The sequence below is a fragment of the Quercus suber genome, unplaced genomic scaffold (genome assembly GCF_002906115.3).
Source record: "Quercus suber isolate HL8 unplaced genomic scaffold, Cork oak 2.0 scaffold_43, whole genome shotgun sequence".
In the NCBI taxonomy this organism is placed as follows: Eukaryota; Viridiplantae; Streptophyta; class Magnoliopsida; order Fagales; family Fagaceae; genus Quercus; species Quercus suber.
The window spans coordinates 1,047,830-1,063,879 of NW_027069508.1; positions in this window are offsets into that span (position 1 = coordinate 1,047,830).

Sequence of the window (16,050 nt, forward strand, 5' to 3'; positions counted from 1 at the left end):
TTCTGACCTCTCGATAGCTTCTCGACACCTGGCTATCTGTCGAGATCTTCAGCTGATTCTTATCACAATCTCGATAGCTTCTCAATAGCTGGTCGATCGATCGAGAAAGTTTCTGTCCCCTCGACACCTCCTCGATAGCTGCTATCTGTCAAGATTCATTAAATCTCGATACCTTCTCGACACCTCCTCGATAGCTGCTATCTGTCGAGGTTACGGGAATTCAGATTTCTGTTTTTGGGCCAGGCTTATGTATTTGTGTAGGATTTCTTTTCTCACAACCCTAGACCTATATAAGGCTTATTTTAGAGGCCGTCACATAATAGAATTCAAGAAGAACATATACAAAAGATGACCAATACCTTATTCTCTCTAAAAGAAGCTACTGCGTCTTTACGCCTTAGGGTTTTGTAACCAAGTGCTTCTTGATCTTCATTGTTGATGAAGTGAAAAAATTTGCAGCCAATATTCTTCTTCCTTAAGTTGGTGAGTGAGTCACGTACTGGGATTCGTGCAAAGGAGTTAGTCACATACTGGGATTTGTGCAACATCAAAGGGTGGCATTCATATATTGAAGAGTTCAGAGGTTCTGAAGCGGTAGAAGGTTTCTGCTGTGAGTTCATCTACAGGGATTGTAGAGTCTAGGAACAAAAGTTTTGTACTAGATCTGAAACTTCTCTTTACTATAGTGGATTGCTTTTTGGGAAGGTTTCCCCCCAAGTTTTTACTGTAAAACTAGTTGATTTCATTGGTTTTCCTGGGTCATCATATCTTGTCTTATTTATTTTTCTACTGCATGATTATTGACATGATATTGATGTTTGTTTGTTTTAACAAGTTTGATTCGTAATAAATCTAATTAACAACTTAGGTTTAAAACTTGTTAATTCTATCAACTGGGGTCTAAATTTCCCAACAACCCTTATACCCACGAAATGTAAAGAGCTTCCAGAGAGAATTTTGTGAGAGAAACCCTAGAGAAAAACAAGATTGTCTCATCCCCAATCTTCATCTAAGAGACTCTTCATATTCCTCTACTCTCTTCCTCTCCATTGATACATCCTTTAGAGGTTATTGACCAAATCTTTTTCTCACCACACCTACGTCTGTGAGAATGTCTTTTGGTGCTAAGAGAAGCAGTTTGGAAAGGACCAATGGTTATTAGTTGATGTTATGGGTTATAGCGGAATCCGGTAAGTTAGAAAAGAAAAAGATTCAGTGCAACCTCGTTGGAGCAAGAAGCTTGGAGGGCTTAGGTACCTGGGTAGATTATGTTTAAAGGGTCTATTACTGTTCATGTATCCCAACTACATTTTCTAGTGGATTATTGACCGCTTAGAGAACAGTAGATAGGTTTTACGCTGAAGGCTTCGGTTTCCTCTTCGATAACACATCGAGTGTTGTCCTTATGTTTGCATCTCTCTTCCTTTATCTTTGCCATTTATTTTATGTTGTGGATGTGATAATATTTGGCTTAGATTGTTTATCAATTATGTGTTTGGCTTATGTTCATGTTCCGCACTTTAATTGTTTGATAATAAGTTTGAATTGATATTTTGTAATTTGGGGTCTAAACGTTCAAGCGTGTTTTACACACATATTGAACATTCAAAAAATAATAAAAAAGTTGAAAAGATGATTTTCTTTAATTTACAATCTATTGGGAATGACTTCAAAATACCATAAATGTTTGAAGGGAAGTGCACACATAAATATTGAAATATGTGATCAAAATCATATATACCTTCAGGGAATCACCAAGCGTCCCTTAGCGTACTTGTTGTAATTCTCTTCATTATTCATTAAGCCAGTGAGATGTGAACGATAAAAAGTTCCCTTAATCTCTCTATACTCTCTCCACCATGTCATGAAGCTGCTCCCAGGTAAGAAAATCTCAGAAGATATTGCATAATTTTTCATCAAACCGTATACATAGTTTTCAAACTCAATCAATTTGTTTGTTTCTTTTTCCATATCATTTGATTCTCTGCTACTCAACAATTTGCATGAAATGCGGGCCTCCTCAACATGTGCCCAAAAGCAAGAATCCTCTATCAGACTTGACGCCACATTCTGTTTCTTCAATTCATTTGGAACACCATAATTTATATCATTTTAGCAAGTTAGTGGATAATAAATTTAATATCATTTACACATAAGTCATGTTTATAATACATTACATAACTAGAGTACAGCTAAAAAGTGGTCTAACTTTTGTAGTTATAGACTGAAATTATAAACTGTGAACACTAGACACACACAACTAATGTGGGATAATACCAACACTTATCTATCAATTACATCTTATTATTTGCTATTTATTTAAGCAAATTGTTCTTTAAAAAAAAAAAAGTTATGTTCATGGACCTATTCTTTTCTGTATTATAGTTTTTTTTTTTTTTTTTTTAAATGTGATACACATGGCCACCTCTTGTTGTATACAAATTGTAGTTTAATGAAATAAGAAAAATTGAAGATGGGTTATCATTGTTTTCCAATTTTTATAGTGAAGAAAAGAAGTAGGGGAAGGATCGATGAACCTAGATATATGAGAGCCCATTATCTTTCGTTCTCTCATTAACGGAACTTAATTGGTATGAAAAAAAATAGAGAGAAACTAGTATAAATAAGTAATTTTGACATTTTCACTCCAACATCTTTTCTTTTTTTAATAATCGATCACTCCAATTTATTAAGAACAAATTAATTTAGACAATGATGTATTAAGAATTTAACACAACACACGAAATACAACAATACAACAATTTAAATAATAATAAATACAAAAACAATTCAAATGTAGAAATATAACAATTAAAAAAAATATGAACAACGTTAACGTAAATATTAAAACATAAAAGTATACAAATTTAATAATACAATATAAAAAAAAATCATAAATTTAAAGTTAGAATGCCAAAAATACGTATATATGTCTTATAAAAACCTATAAAAATATTTTTTTTAATTATTTAAATATAAACTAGGCAGGTGCGGGGGAAAATGTTAACCCTCATCTCCGCCTTATTCGTTATGTGGGGTAGGTAAAACCTGTCCGTTAAGGACAGGTGAGGTGAATACCCACATGTGTTGGTTTAAATTGTCATCCCACATATACCTCTTTTCTACCAAATGTCTTTAACCACAAAAAAAAAAAAAAAAAACATTTGAACAAAAGAATGTTATTTACAAAACTACTATAAGATATAGGGCCATAAATGAGCCAAGTCAAATATTAAAATTTCAAACTTGTTCATTTAATTTTATTTCGAACACAAGTTGAGCTCAAACTCATCATCAAACAAGATTACACATCCAAGTTTAGTTCATTTACTTGCTAAGTAAATTCAAGATTGTTCACAAGCTACTTGATTAACTTATTATTTTCCTATATATAGTAAAACCATGACTAAGGGTGAGTTTGGTTCAACTTTTTGTAAAAGTGCATAATGAAAAAGTGGAGTTTTTAAAAAGTCCATAATGAAAAAGCTGAGTTTCAAAAAGCTGAGTGTTTGGTAAAGCTGTTAAAAAGTGCTTTTTGAAAAAGCTGAGTGTTTGGCTAGCACTTATAAAAGTGGCTGTTTGAAGGGTAAATTACCAAAAAGGACAATGTATTATAAGGGAGTTTATTTCATACCTTTTTTTTTTTTTTTAATGTGAGTTTATTTCATACTTAATTAAAAATCAACTACGTCATATACTTACTAAATAATAATAATAATAATAAATATATTATTGGTATTATTCTAATAATGTTTGGGCAATTTTTCTTTTTTAGTGTCATAATTATTTGTTATTACCATTAACGACTTCTTATTAATATTAATTAAATCTAAATAATTTTCATCATCATAATTACCAAAAAGGACAATGTATTATAAGGGAGTTTATTTCATACCTTTTTTTTTTTTTTAATGTGAGTTTATTTCATACTTAATTAAAAATCAACTACGTCATATACTTACTAAATAATAATAATAATAATAAATATATTATTGGTATTATTCTAATAATGTTTGGGCAATTTTTCTTTTTTAGTGTCATAATTATTTGTTATTACCATTAACGACTTCTTATTAATATTAATTAAATCTAAATAATTTTCATCATCATGAAGCACAAAATGAAAATGAATAAAGATGATAAAATATACACCAATAATCCAAATTTAAATTGTACTACATAAAAATGTAAAAACATATAAAATACATATCAATAACCCAATTTTAAATTGTACAACACAAAAATGTAAAAAAAATGATAAAATACATACCAATAACCCAAGTTTAAATTGTACTACATGATATTATAAATAAATAAATAAAAAAGACAGCTACTAATTATTATCCCCCCAAATGGAATTAGCAATGGAATCACGAAGAACCACCATCGCAATGGAATTATGATGAGGTGTGCGTGCTCTGCTGATGTGGGATGCGTCTGCTGCTGATAAGGCATGCGTGTGCAGCTGCACACGCATGCTAATGATGGGGCATGCGTTTGCAGCTGCACACGCATGCCCCATTAGCAGCAGACGCACCCCACATCAGCAGAGCACGCACACCCTGCAGCACCTCACCATGCAGTAACCAAACAAGCCCAATAATCATTATGATCATTCAGCAATGATCATTCAGCAAACATTCATTATGAATAATTAAGCTAACATTCAGCAAATATGAATCAATGATGGCATCATGAACCACAAAAGAAAGAAAAAAAAATCCGTAAAACCTAAAACAAAAACAAACCCATCTCCAAAAACTAATGCAGAGTAATAACTCAACAAGCATTCATTCTGAGTTAATTAAAGTTAACAAGCTATTATTGAATCAATGATGGCATCAAGAACCACACAAAAAAAAATTAATAATAATAATAATAATAATAAATTTGTAAAAAAATCTGTAAAACCCAAAACAAAAACAAACCCATCTTCAAGCACGAACACAGTGACACACACAAACACAAACACAAACACGCACAGTGAGAGAGAGAGTTTTGAGAGAGAGAACTGAAAGATAAAGAAAAGGGAGGGGGTGTTGAGTTGAGATAAGAGTTTGCAGGGGAGAGGACTTAAGACAGAGCATCCACAAAATAAAATAAAAAACAATTACGAAGCATCTACCTACAAATTTTTTTTAGTACCCAGCAACAGAACAAATACATCTTTAGCAAGAACAAAAGCATGCAAGATCCGAAAATTTTTTTGGTACAGATCGGCGGTTTTTTTGGTAGCAGATAGGTAAAAAAAAAAATTTCAGATCAGTGTTGGTACCTGGCGGTTTTTGGTAGCAGATCGGCCTTGCTTCGTGTTTTGTTGATCAAAACTCTCCCTTCAAAACATATTTCTCAGATCAGATTACACAAATTAAATTATAAAAAAAAAAAAAAAAAAAATTACAGAGAAAGCCCGCTGAAGAAGACGAAGAAAGAAGAAGAAGAGGAAGAAGATTTTCAAGACAAAAGAAAAGAGAGACTTACGCAGAGCTGAGAGGAGCCGATCTCTTTGTGAGGGAGCTGCGCAGAGAGAGATGAGATGAGAGAGCAATTTCTCTGAAGGGTAAAGACAGATGAGATGGGAGCTGCGTGTGTGATTCTGAAGTGTTAACCCCTTGCCCTTTAGTCAAGGGCAATTTCGTAAAAGTCACTCTCCCAACTGATATAAATAAAAGCTCCAGACTCAACTTTTCACTTATGGAGCTCAACTGACCCAAAACCAAAACGTGCATATCCTTCAGACATATAAAAGCCAACTTTTTCTGAAAAGTTGGCTTTTATTCTCACCAAACGCACATTTAACCCAGCGTTTGTGAAAAGCCAACTTTTAGGCTTGAAAATTTGAACCAAACGGGTACTAACATGTCTCACTCTTCCATAAATTTATGATTTTTTACTATAAATGGATGGTTTAAGTTATGAATAAGCTGTAAATAATTGACAAACTTATATAACCTAATTATAAATCTATATAAATATATTTTTAGAAAAGTATACATATAAATATATAGTATTATATATAGTTAATTTGAGTCATAATGTTTACGAGCTTGTTTATGAACATGTTATTATGTTTAGCCTTGACTTGTTTAATAATCGAGTCTAAAGTTGGGCTTGAGCTTGATTTGTTTATAAATAAACAAACATAAATAGACTTTTTCTTAAGTGAAGCTCTATTTGTTCATAAATTACTTGATTCATTATAGTGCTAATAAGATATTTCTTAGATATACACCTAATTGAGAAGTCTCTCTTATTGGAGGGGGCAAAAAAGTAGAAGGAAAAACATAGAATTAACCAACTCACAAGGCTTGTTGTCATACTAATTTGACTTATGTAAAATTCAACATTTTGTTATTATAAGGACCAATTTTGAGTCCCTAGCCCAAATGATGGATGAACATAGGCCCAAAAAGCCCAATACAATAAATTTATAAAGAGTGGGTTGGAAAACTAAGCTTTAATGAGTTGGACAACAAGTAAAGTGGATTCAAATGACAAGGAAATGAAGATGGACTAGTTTAATCTAAGTAAATCGTCCTAGGCACAATCCAAGGAGATCAGTTCTTATATATTTCTTTCAAGTTTGATTGCAAATTCAGTTATTGATTGCTACAATGTTTTTCTCTTAATTTCTTGATCCCCTTCTCTTAAAGCCTTCCTCCTAATTTATACAATTTCTCTCTTCTCATCTCTGCCCTCCACGTGGATAGTAGATTGCTTGGGTTGATCCTTGTCTTATCAGCATATTCCTAAAGTCTTTGGGGGTAGTTGTAAGGCTGAAAAATACTATTCAGATATCACTTCCTCATTAATGCGGCTAGAGAGTTAACTACAAAGCATTCAATGCGGTGGTAGCAGCTTTCCCTTAGATATTTCCTAGCTTCCATCCCTCCTGTACATTCATAATGCACGTCCTTATCAATAGAACTTCCTGCAATGTCACCCTGGATGATAGAACACATGTTTTGATAATTGCTTCGTTTGGCCGAGGGGATATTCCTCCTCAGCTTACCTCCTCTAGCCTTTACAGTCATAGCTTTCTCGTGAAGTTCAAAGTCTTATGTCTTCCGTACTATTAATCCATCCTAGGACCACTAAATCTCCACGGACAAGGCCCAAGGCCCAATATATATTTTTGGGCCTGGGTCCCTACAATAGCCCTTCAAAACTCCGGTTTTCCCCTCCTATCTGAGGAGAAAATTGGGGTTTTGATGTTTTGAACAATAAATCCCACACGTTTCTTTGATTTCCACATGTGAGAATGTCGCTTCGCGTGTCCCATAACTATTCCTGACGCTTTGAAGCCCATGATGTCTCATTAAATGCTTTAGGCGGTGCTCTGTTCCCCGTATCAAACGGTGAGAGGTAAATCCTATGGCTGGCATTTCTCCTTGAAATTTGAGTGGGATAACTCCTACTCAATTCCACATTCTATATAAGGCATCCGGGGGAATCATTTTTCTTCATTTTACAAATCTTCAAACTCTCCAGAAAATCCTAACTCTCAAAACTTCAAGGCTTCCCAAGTTTCTAAAGTTTCTAAAGTCTCCAAGTCTTTTTCTTTAAAAAATTTGAACCTTTAAGAAGTACCAGAAGCAATACACATGCTCATTCTCATAAGTTTCTTCTTTTCTAAGTTCTTTTCTCCTCGGCCGGTCTCCTCAGCCTTCCATTCTCTATTTCCTTTCCTTGAAAACTTCATCCATTTCCTTTTAGCTTAACTAAATAGGTAGATTTTAATCACCTTGTAGACTCTTTTGCCGGTATGGAAGGCTTTAGGGCTAAATATCACATTCCACAGGTGGTTACCCTGCAGTATTGTGCTCCAGATTAGACAGTTACAATTAGAAAAGAAGGAAAGGTTGTCATTCCTATGATCACCTTCATAAAAGGAGGAATGACGCTTCCCATGGGTAGGGTAACCCGAGATTACCTACTTAACCATAAGTTGTGTCCTTATCAGTGCGTGCCCAACCTATTTAGAGTCTTGGGTAGTGTCAATACTCTCAATGAGCAGATGGGTTTGGGACTTACCTAGCACGATGTCGTCCATATGTATGAGTGCCATTCACTTACTGACTCAAGGTATTACCTCAAGTCTAGGTCCTCCATTGTTAGGCTTATATCGTGTCTTCCCAAGTCCAACAAAGGCCTAAAGGATGGCTACCTAATTGCCCCTGGGGAATGGCACGACGGTCTTCACTACCCAACTCAGGAGAGAGAGCCAGATGAGTTACCTTAGGGTTAGGTCCCATGAAACGGGATTTAGTTCTTTCAGCTTTGCTACTCTTCCCTCTAGAATTTCATTTTCCTTTCATGATGAGTTTTATTGGTCTGACCATGCTTTTGCTCTTCGGCCATTTTTGCAGATAAAAAACACATAGCATCTCCCCTCAGTTTGGTCAACATTGCAGGCCTCATCAAAGTCCTAAGGTCCGAGGTGTTTATGAGTAAGGACGGGCAGCTGAGAGCGGTTCACCTCATCCTTGATTTCGAGCCGCTATCAGATGCTTTCCAGGACGTTGGCAATGCCATCAAGGCAAGTAACCCTCAACTACGTAGGATAGACATCTCGGTTCCCAGTTTTCTAGCCCAAGAAGATCTCTCACTAGTCGAACTGCCCTTCAAACGTGCTCTCCCTGAAGCAGCAGCCCCGAGGGAAGAGACTGCTTCCTCACGTCTATCACTCGAGGAGGAAATAGACCAATTCCGACTTGAGGAAGAGAATGAGGAACAGGGAGCTCCTATCATCCACATATCGGACACCGAGGAAGAGTTCGATACACTTTCAGATGTTCGTACTCCAGGCCTCATGGTAGCGGGTGTAGTTGACAACTCCGAGAAGGAAGAAGAAGAAATGGCCCTAAACCTGAGAAAAGGTTTGAAGGACCTTATGGCTGGGAAGAACAAAGGATCGTCATCCAAGGAGGCTCCTAAATCCCAAGTCTCCTTTCTCTCCCCATTCCCCCTCCTCCTACAACCACAATCGACTTGCTCCCCTACCCTAACTTGAAGAAGAAAAGGAAGGAGCAGGAATTGAAAGAGGGTGAGGTGGTCCCTCAAAAGGAGGCCAAGCACTAGAAGACAGCCAAAGACAAGCGTGCCTCCTCTGTGGATAGTAGGAAGGAGCCAAGTATGGCCAAGGTGCACCAACAACAACGTTCTTGGGCTTCTGGGCTAGAGCTCCATTTGGGAGTTCCAGAGAGGTCACTCTTCCTACATTGCTGAAGCCTTGGAGCAGCCCCTACTCCTGTCAAAAGACATGGAGGCTTTAAAACGTATGAGGCAGCCAAACCTCTTTATGTCCTTGAAGAGGGATCTTGCTATGGTAAGTTCACCATCATATCTTTTAGCTAAATGTTAAGGTGCCCTTTCCATTCTCTCGTCCTTTTCGTTTTCTTTTTTTCCATGGGATTCCGTTGTCATTTTTGTGCAAGTTGTCCAAAAGGTTTTCATAGCCGAGGAATGGGTTAAGGACACCTAGAAAGAGGCCAAGGTTAAGGCCAACCTCTACACCGAGGCCAACAAGTCCTTAGGAGCCATGAAGCAAGAAAACCAGGAGCTGGCCACCAAGCTAACTACTAAGGAGAGGGCGAGGAGGAGCGCTGAGGCTCAGCTGAATAATGTCTAGGACCAGGTTGAAGATCGGCGTAAAAAACTCTATCTTATTGAGATAGAGCTGGCTACATAGAAACAACTAGTCTTGGACCTCAAAGCTAAACTGGAGAAAGTCAAAACTGCCGCTCGGACGGTCGAGGAAGCTATCGAGGCCTCAAGGCAAGCATCCTACAACCTCAAGGTAGAAGAAACTGAGGTCCAGCTGGTTGAGGAGCTAGCCAAGGTATGCAGGGATTACTACAAGAAGACTTGGACGGGCTCTCAACCTTATAGGGGTCCTTGCTGACTCAAAGTAAAGGCAGGCTGCGAGTGTTTACTACCCTCCTGACATTTGTGAGATTCTAGTTAACCTCCTTCCTCTCTCTGCCCTTGCTTCAGAGTCCTCTAAGCAGTCACTGACTGTTTAGGCCCTTCTCCCCCCTCCCCCTCCACCTCCCCGTCCTCCCTTCGAGGTTTCCAAAGGATCCAGCCAAGCTGGTGATCAAGGCCAAGGGGCTGAGGTGGCCAAGGATAAGGGCAAGGGTAAGAAGGCCAAACCCCCCTCAGAGGCCAAGGATGCTACCAAGACTAAGGACACCGCAGTCAAAGCAAATAAGGCCGAGGCCAAATCCAAAGAGGCTAACCCTAAAGCCAAAGACGTTCCTGCCTCTCAGCCAAGCAAGAAAGAAGACCTCCCTCCTCCTCTGGCCAAGGCCTAGACAATGCAGATAGCATTAGATTTTTGGTGCGACAAAATTTAGGTTTCACTCAGCAACATATATCATGTGTGCACAAATGTAAAAACAATCCAACATTGATCAAGCAAATTAACAAGAACAATGATAGATAAGCCTCTTGTTTTTTAGCCTTGATAGCAGAATATCTTGTAGCTAGAAGAAAAAGGGGTCTAACGAGTGATTTCTCTTCTTCTTCATCATCTTGATCTGCTTTTTCTATAGTGGAAGTTTTCCATTGTGTATAATGTACCTTTCCTTTATTTAATAAAAAGGACTACACTTTTTACTTTATGAATCTTTCCTTTCTCTGTAATATTTATTTTATGATTGGTGTAGTTGTCATTTTTCCCTCCAATGGGACTTAAAACTAATAATTTTGTTGACAGTATAGAATTATTGCCACCCTGACTTTACCAAAGCCAACAGTAGTGCATTGCTGCTAACTCAAACGATTTAAACTTGTGTAAATAATAAGGAAAATGACCATGTGCTTGCACTGAGAATTGTGTAACCAACAAAGAAGGCTAAATCTTTATGGAGATGAACAAAACACTTAGTAAAAAATAAACAAATATTGACTTGTCCAAGGGGTGTGATCTAAGGAACCAGACATAGCCCTTGTTCTGCCCAATACTTAGGCAAATAACCAAGAACATTAACTTACCCAAGGCAAGTGATCCAAGGAGCTGGGTATAACCTGGGTTCTGTTTTAACACATAGAAAAATAAATAGAGAATGTTAATTTACCCAAAGTATATGGTTCGAGGAGCCAGGCATGACTAAGGTTTTATTTAACACTTAGAAAGAAGTCATTAAGTATTAATTTACCTAAAGTATGTGATCCGAGGAACCAAGCATGACTAAGATTCTGTTTAATACTTACAAGGATGTCACAGAGTGTTAATTTACTCAAAGTATGTGGTCCGAGGAGTCAGGCATGACTAAGGTTCTGTTTAACACTTAAAAAAAAGTCATTGAGTATTAATTTACTCAAAGCATGTGGTCCGGGGAGTCAGGCATGACCAACGTTTTGTTTAACATTTAGAAAGAAGTCATTAAGTATTAATTTACCCAAAGCATGTGGTCCAGGGAGCTAGGCATGACTAAGGTTCTGTTTAATACTTAGAAGGATGTCACAAAGTGTTAATTTACCCAAAGTATGTGGCCTGAGGAGTCAGACATGACTAAGGTTCTGTTTAACACTTGAAAAAAAAGTCATTAAGTATTAATTTACCCAAAGCATATGGTCCGGGGAGCTAGACTTGACTAAGGTTCTATTTAATACTTAGAAGGATGTCATAGAGTGTTAATTTACCCAAAGTATGTACATCTGTCCACGGGTCGGTCCGGGTCGGGTTTGTGCCCAACTTGGAACCGACCCGACCAGATCAGATGGCTAGAATTTCAACCCGCCCCCGACCGAAGTCACTGATCGGATCAAGCGGATCTCACCTTCAATGGATGGCGGTCAGTTTGGTCAGAGTTTGAGATCTCAAAATCAGCCAAAATCTTACCAGTTAATGGCGAAATGGGCAAAAAATCGGTGATATTTTTTCCAGATTTTCGTTAGGTTATCACCGGACTTGGAGAAATCTCACCGGATTCGGTGAGATCTTGTCAAATCTAGTGATATCTCGCCAAATCCGGTGGAGATTCCATGGATCTAGCTGAGATCTTGCCGGAAATGGTTGAGATCTCACCGAATCTAAAAACTTTCGCTAGAAATTGCTCTTTTGATTGGTTCGGTCAAGTTTCTTCGGGTTTTGGGGAGAAAACCTGCCAACCGACCCATGGTTTTTGGATTCTAGAGGTGGATACCCACCACTAACTGTCACCGGCATCGAGTCGGCCAGTTCTTTGGCCAAATCGGACGAGTTGGCCGGGTGGGTCAGGTATTGGTTGCTGTTGGACACCCCTAAAAGTATGTGGTTCAAGGAGCCAAACATGACTAAGATTCTATTTAACACTTGGAAAGAAGTCATTAAAATATCAATTTACCTAAGGTATATGGTCCAAGGAGCCAGATATGACCAAGGTTCTGTTCGATATCCAAATAAATAATAGGGACTACAACGCATAACATAATAAACAAGAATATGACAAGGAACATCTTCATTAATAATAATACCTTCTGAGGTTGTTTACATTCCAGGGGCGTGATACAACATTTTCATCTAGATCTTCAAGATAATATGCACCTATTCCTGCCACTAATGTAATGCGATATGGCCCTTCTCAATTAGGCCCTAACTTTCCCCATGCCAATTTCTTTGCAGTACCTAAAACCTTTCTTAACACCAAGTCTCCAGGCACTAACAGCCTTAATTTCACGTTGACATCATACCCTTGCTTGAGCTTGTATTGATAATATGCCAACTGGACCATGGCATTTTCTCTTCGCTCTTCAACTAAGTCTAAACTCTTCCCTAACAATCCATCATTTTTGCTTGGAGTGAAAGAACTCATTCTCAGCGTTAGGAACCTAGTCTCTAGAGGGATAATAGCCTTGGCACCATAAGTCATTGAAAAGGGTGTCTCCCATGTTAACCTATGAGGTGTAGTCTAATACGTTCAAAGGACATGTGAAAATTCTTCCACCTATTTTTCCTTTGCATCATCCAATCTATTCTTGAGTCCATTCACTATGACCTTATTGACAGTCTCAACCTGTCCATTCCCTTGTGTGGATAAGTCAGGGTGGAATACCTATTCGTAATTTCTAGGTCACAACAGTATCTCCTGAAGGTTTTGCTATCAAATTAAAGACCATTGTCCAAGATAAGGGTATGAGGGATCCCAAACCGAGTGACAATATTTTTTCAAACAACTCTCTCGAAATCCGCGTCCCTGATATTTACTAATGGTTTAACTTCAACCCACTTGGTGAAATAATCTGTGCTGACTAGCAAGTATCTCTTATTCCCTGCTGCCTTAAGGAAAGGACCTACAATGTCCAAGCCCTATTAAGCAAATGGCAAGGGCTGGACAGGGGATTAAGGACCCCTCCCGGTTAGTGAATGTTTGGTGTAAATCTTTGGCATTGATCACACTTCTTCACATACTATTGTGCTTTCTTCTGCATGTTCGACCACCAATATCCCTGAGTGAGGGCTCTGTGAGACAAAGATCTGCCTCTTGTATAACTCCCACAAATCCCTTCATGAAATTCCTCAAGGAGTAGTTTTGATGCTTCGGGGTGTATGCATAGCAAGTATGGCCCAGAAAAATAGCGCTTGTACAATTTTTGGTCCTCGAACAGCCAAAATCGAGGAGCCTTTCTCCGCACCTTGTCAGCTTCTAATTTCTCCTTGGACAAAATGTTCTCCTTAAGGAATAGCATTATAGGGTCCATCCAGCTAGGCCCCACCCTAATTTGATGGATATGGACCGTCTTCCCCTTCATTTCAATAGGCTTGCACAAGTCTTCAACAAGGATGATCTGAGGTAATCCCTATGCCGAGGAGATTGCGAGAGTGGCTAGAGAGTCAGCATGTGTGTTTCCACTTCTGGGGATATGCAACAGGTGGAAAGACTCAAATCTCAATTGCAAGTGCCTAACTTGATTCAAATATTCTTGCACTCTCACATCCCTGGCTATTAACTCCCCTCCCACCTAGCCTATGACCAGTCTTGAATCCGAGAATATCTTCATTGCCTTTCTGCACATTTTTTGAATCATGGCCATCCCCACCAATAGAGCCTCATACCCAGCCTTATTGTTTATGGCCAAGAAGCCTAGTCTTAAGGGCTTCTCAATTGTAATATTTTTAGGAGATACTAGAACTAGCTCTACTCTGGATCCCCTTTGATTTGCTGCACCATCAACATATACCCTCCAAAATAAAGGCTCCTGTAGGGAGACCATGCCAACTGATTTTCCATCCATGCCCTGCCTCTTTACCTCTTCTTCCAATGAGGATTCAGCAAACTCGGCCATCAAATCTGCAAGGACCTGGCCCTTGACAAGGGTGCGAGGCATATACTTGATGTCAAAAGCCCTCAGTATTGTACCCTATTTGGCAATCCTCCCTACGAAATCAGCGCTCCGAAGTAGTGATCAAAGTGTAAGGTGAGTTAAAATGACAATTGTATGGGATTGGAAGTAATGAGGGAGCTTGTGTGTAGCATGTACCACTGCTAAAATGGCATTTTCCAATGGTAGATAATGAACCTCTGCTTCATGCAACGACTTGCTTTCATAGTAAACTAGCCTCTGCACACCATTGTCAATTCGCACCAGTACTAAGCTTACAACATGAGAAGCCACAGCAATGTAGGCAAATAAGACTTCGTCCACCTTGGGCCTGGACATAATAGGTGGCTGAGAAAGGTACTCCTTGAGCTGTTGGAAGGCCGAGGCATACTCCTCGGTACACTTAAATCCCTTCCACTTATTCAACAGCAGGAAGAAGGGTCTGCATCTATCCGCTGACTGAGAGATGAACCGATTCAAGGCAGCAATCATTCCTATTATCTTTTGGACCTCTTTGGGATTTTAAGGTGGTTGTAGACTGCTAATTTCCTTAACCTGATCAGGGTTGACCTCAATTCTGCGATGGGTGACCATATAGCCCAAGAATTTGCCCAATCCCACGCCAAAGGAGCACTTGGGAGCATTAAGGCGCAGCTTGTGTTTCCTCAATATTTCAAAAATATCCCCGAGGTCTCCCACATGCTCGAACACCACCTTACTCTTTACCAGCATATCGTCTATGTAAACCTCAATATTCTTGCCCAATTGTGGTTCAAACATTCTAGTCATCATCCTCTGATAGGTAGACCCTGCATTCTTCAAATCAAAAGACATCACCTTGTAGTGGTAATTTGCAGTAGGAGTGATAAAAGCTGTCTTCTCTTGGTCACTCAGGGCCAATGGTATTTGATAGTATCCCTGAAAGGCATCTACAAAACTCATCCGAGGATGGCCTACAGTTGCATATACGAGCTGGTCTATCCGAGGCATAGGAAAAGGGTCTTTTGGACAGGCCTTATTTAAATCTGTGAAGTCCACACACACTCGCCACTTCCCACTTTTCTTCTTCACCACTACATTATTGGCCAGCCACTTAAGGTAAAAAACCTCCTTAATAGCCCCAGCCTACTTAAGCTTCATCACCTCGTCTTTGACAGCATCATAATGGTCTTTAGATAAGCGCCAAGGTGTTTGCTTTTTAGGGGTGACAAATGAATTGACATTCAAATGATGACAGATGAAGCTCGAATCCACCCCTGGAGCTTCGTAAGCACTCCACGCGAACACGTCAATGTTCCTTTTGAGAAACTCTATCAGCTCTTCCTTTTCCTAGAGAGGCAGCTAAGCCCCGACCTAAAAAAAACTTCTCCGAATCATCACCCATAATAATTTTCTCTAAATCCTCACACTTTTCCCCCTCGACTGTCCCATTCAAAGGCGACATCGAAGTCCTTGATCGCTATAAACCCCGGTCAATAAAGGCCGAGGACCTGGTCTCAAGCTAATGCATAATTGCGGCTACTAGGCATTGTTTAGCCACGAACTGTCTCCCAACCAGTTCCTCAATCTAATAATCGGATGAATACTTCATTTTCAGGTGGAGGGTGGAAGAAACAGCCCCCAAGGCATGAAGCCAAGGCCGTGCTACAATGGCTATGTAGGGAGAATAAGCATCCACCACAATGAAATCCACCTCCACCACCTCTGAGCCTGCCTGTACTGATAGTCTAATCTAACCCTTCA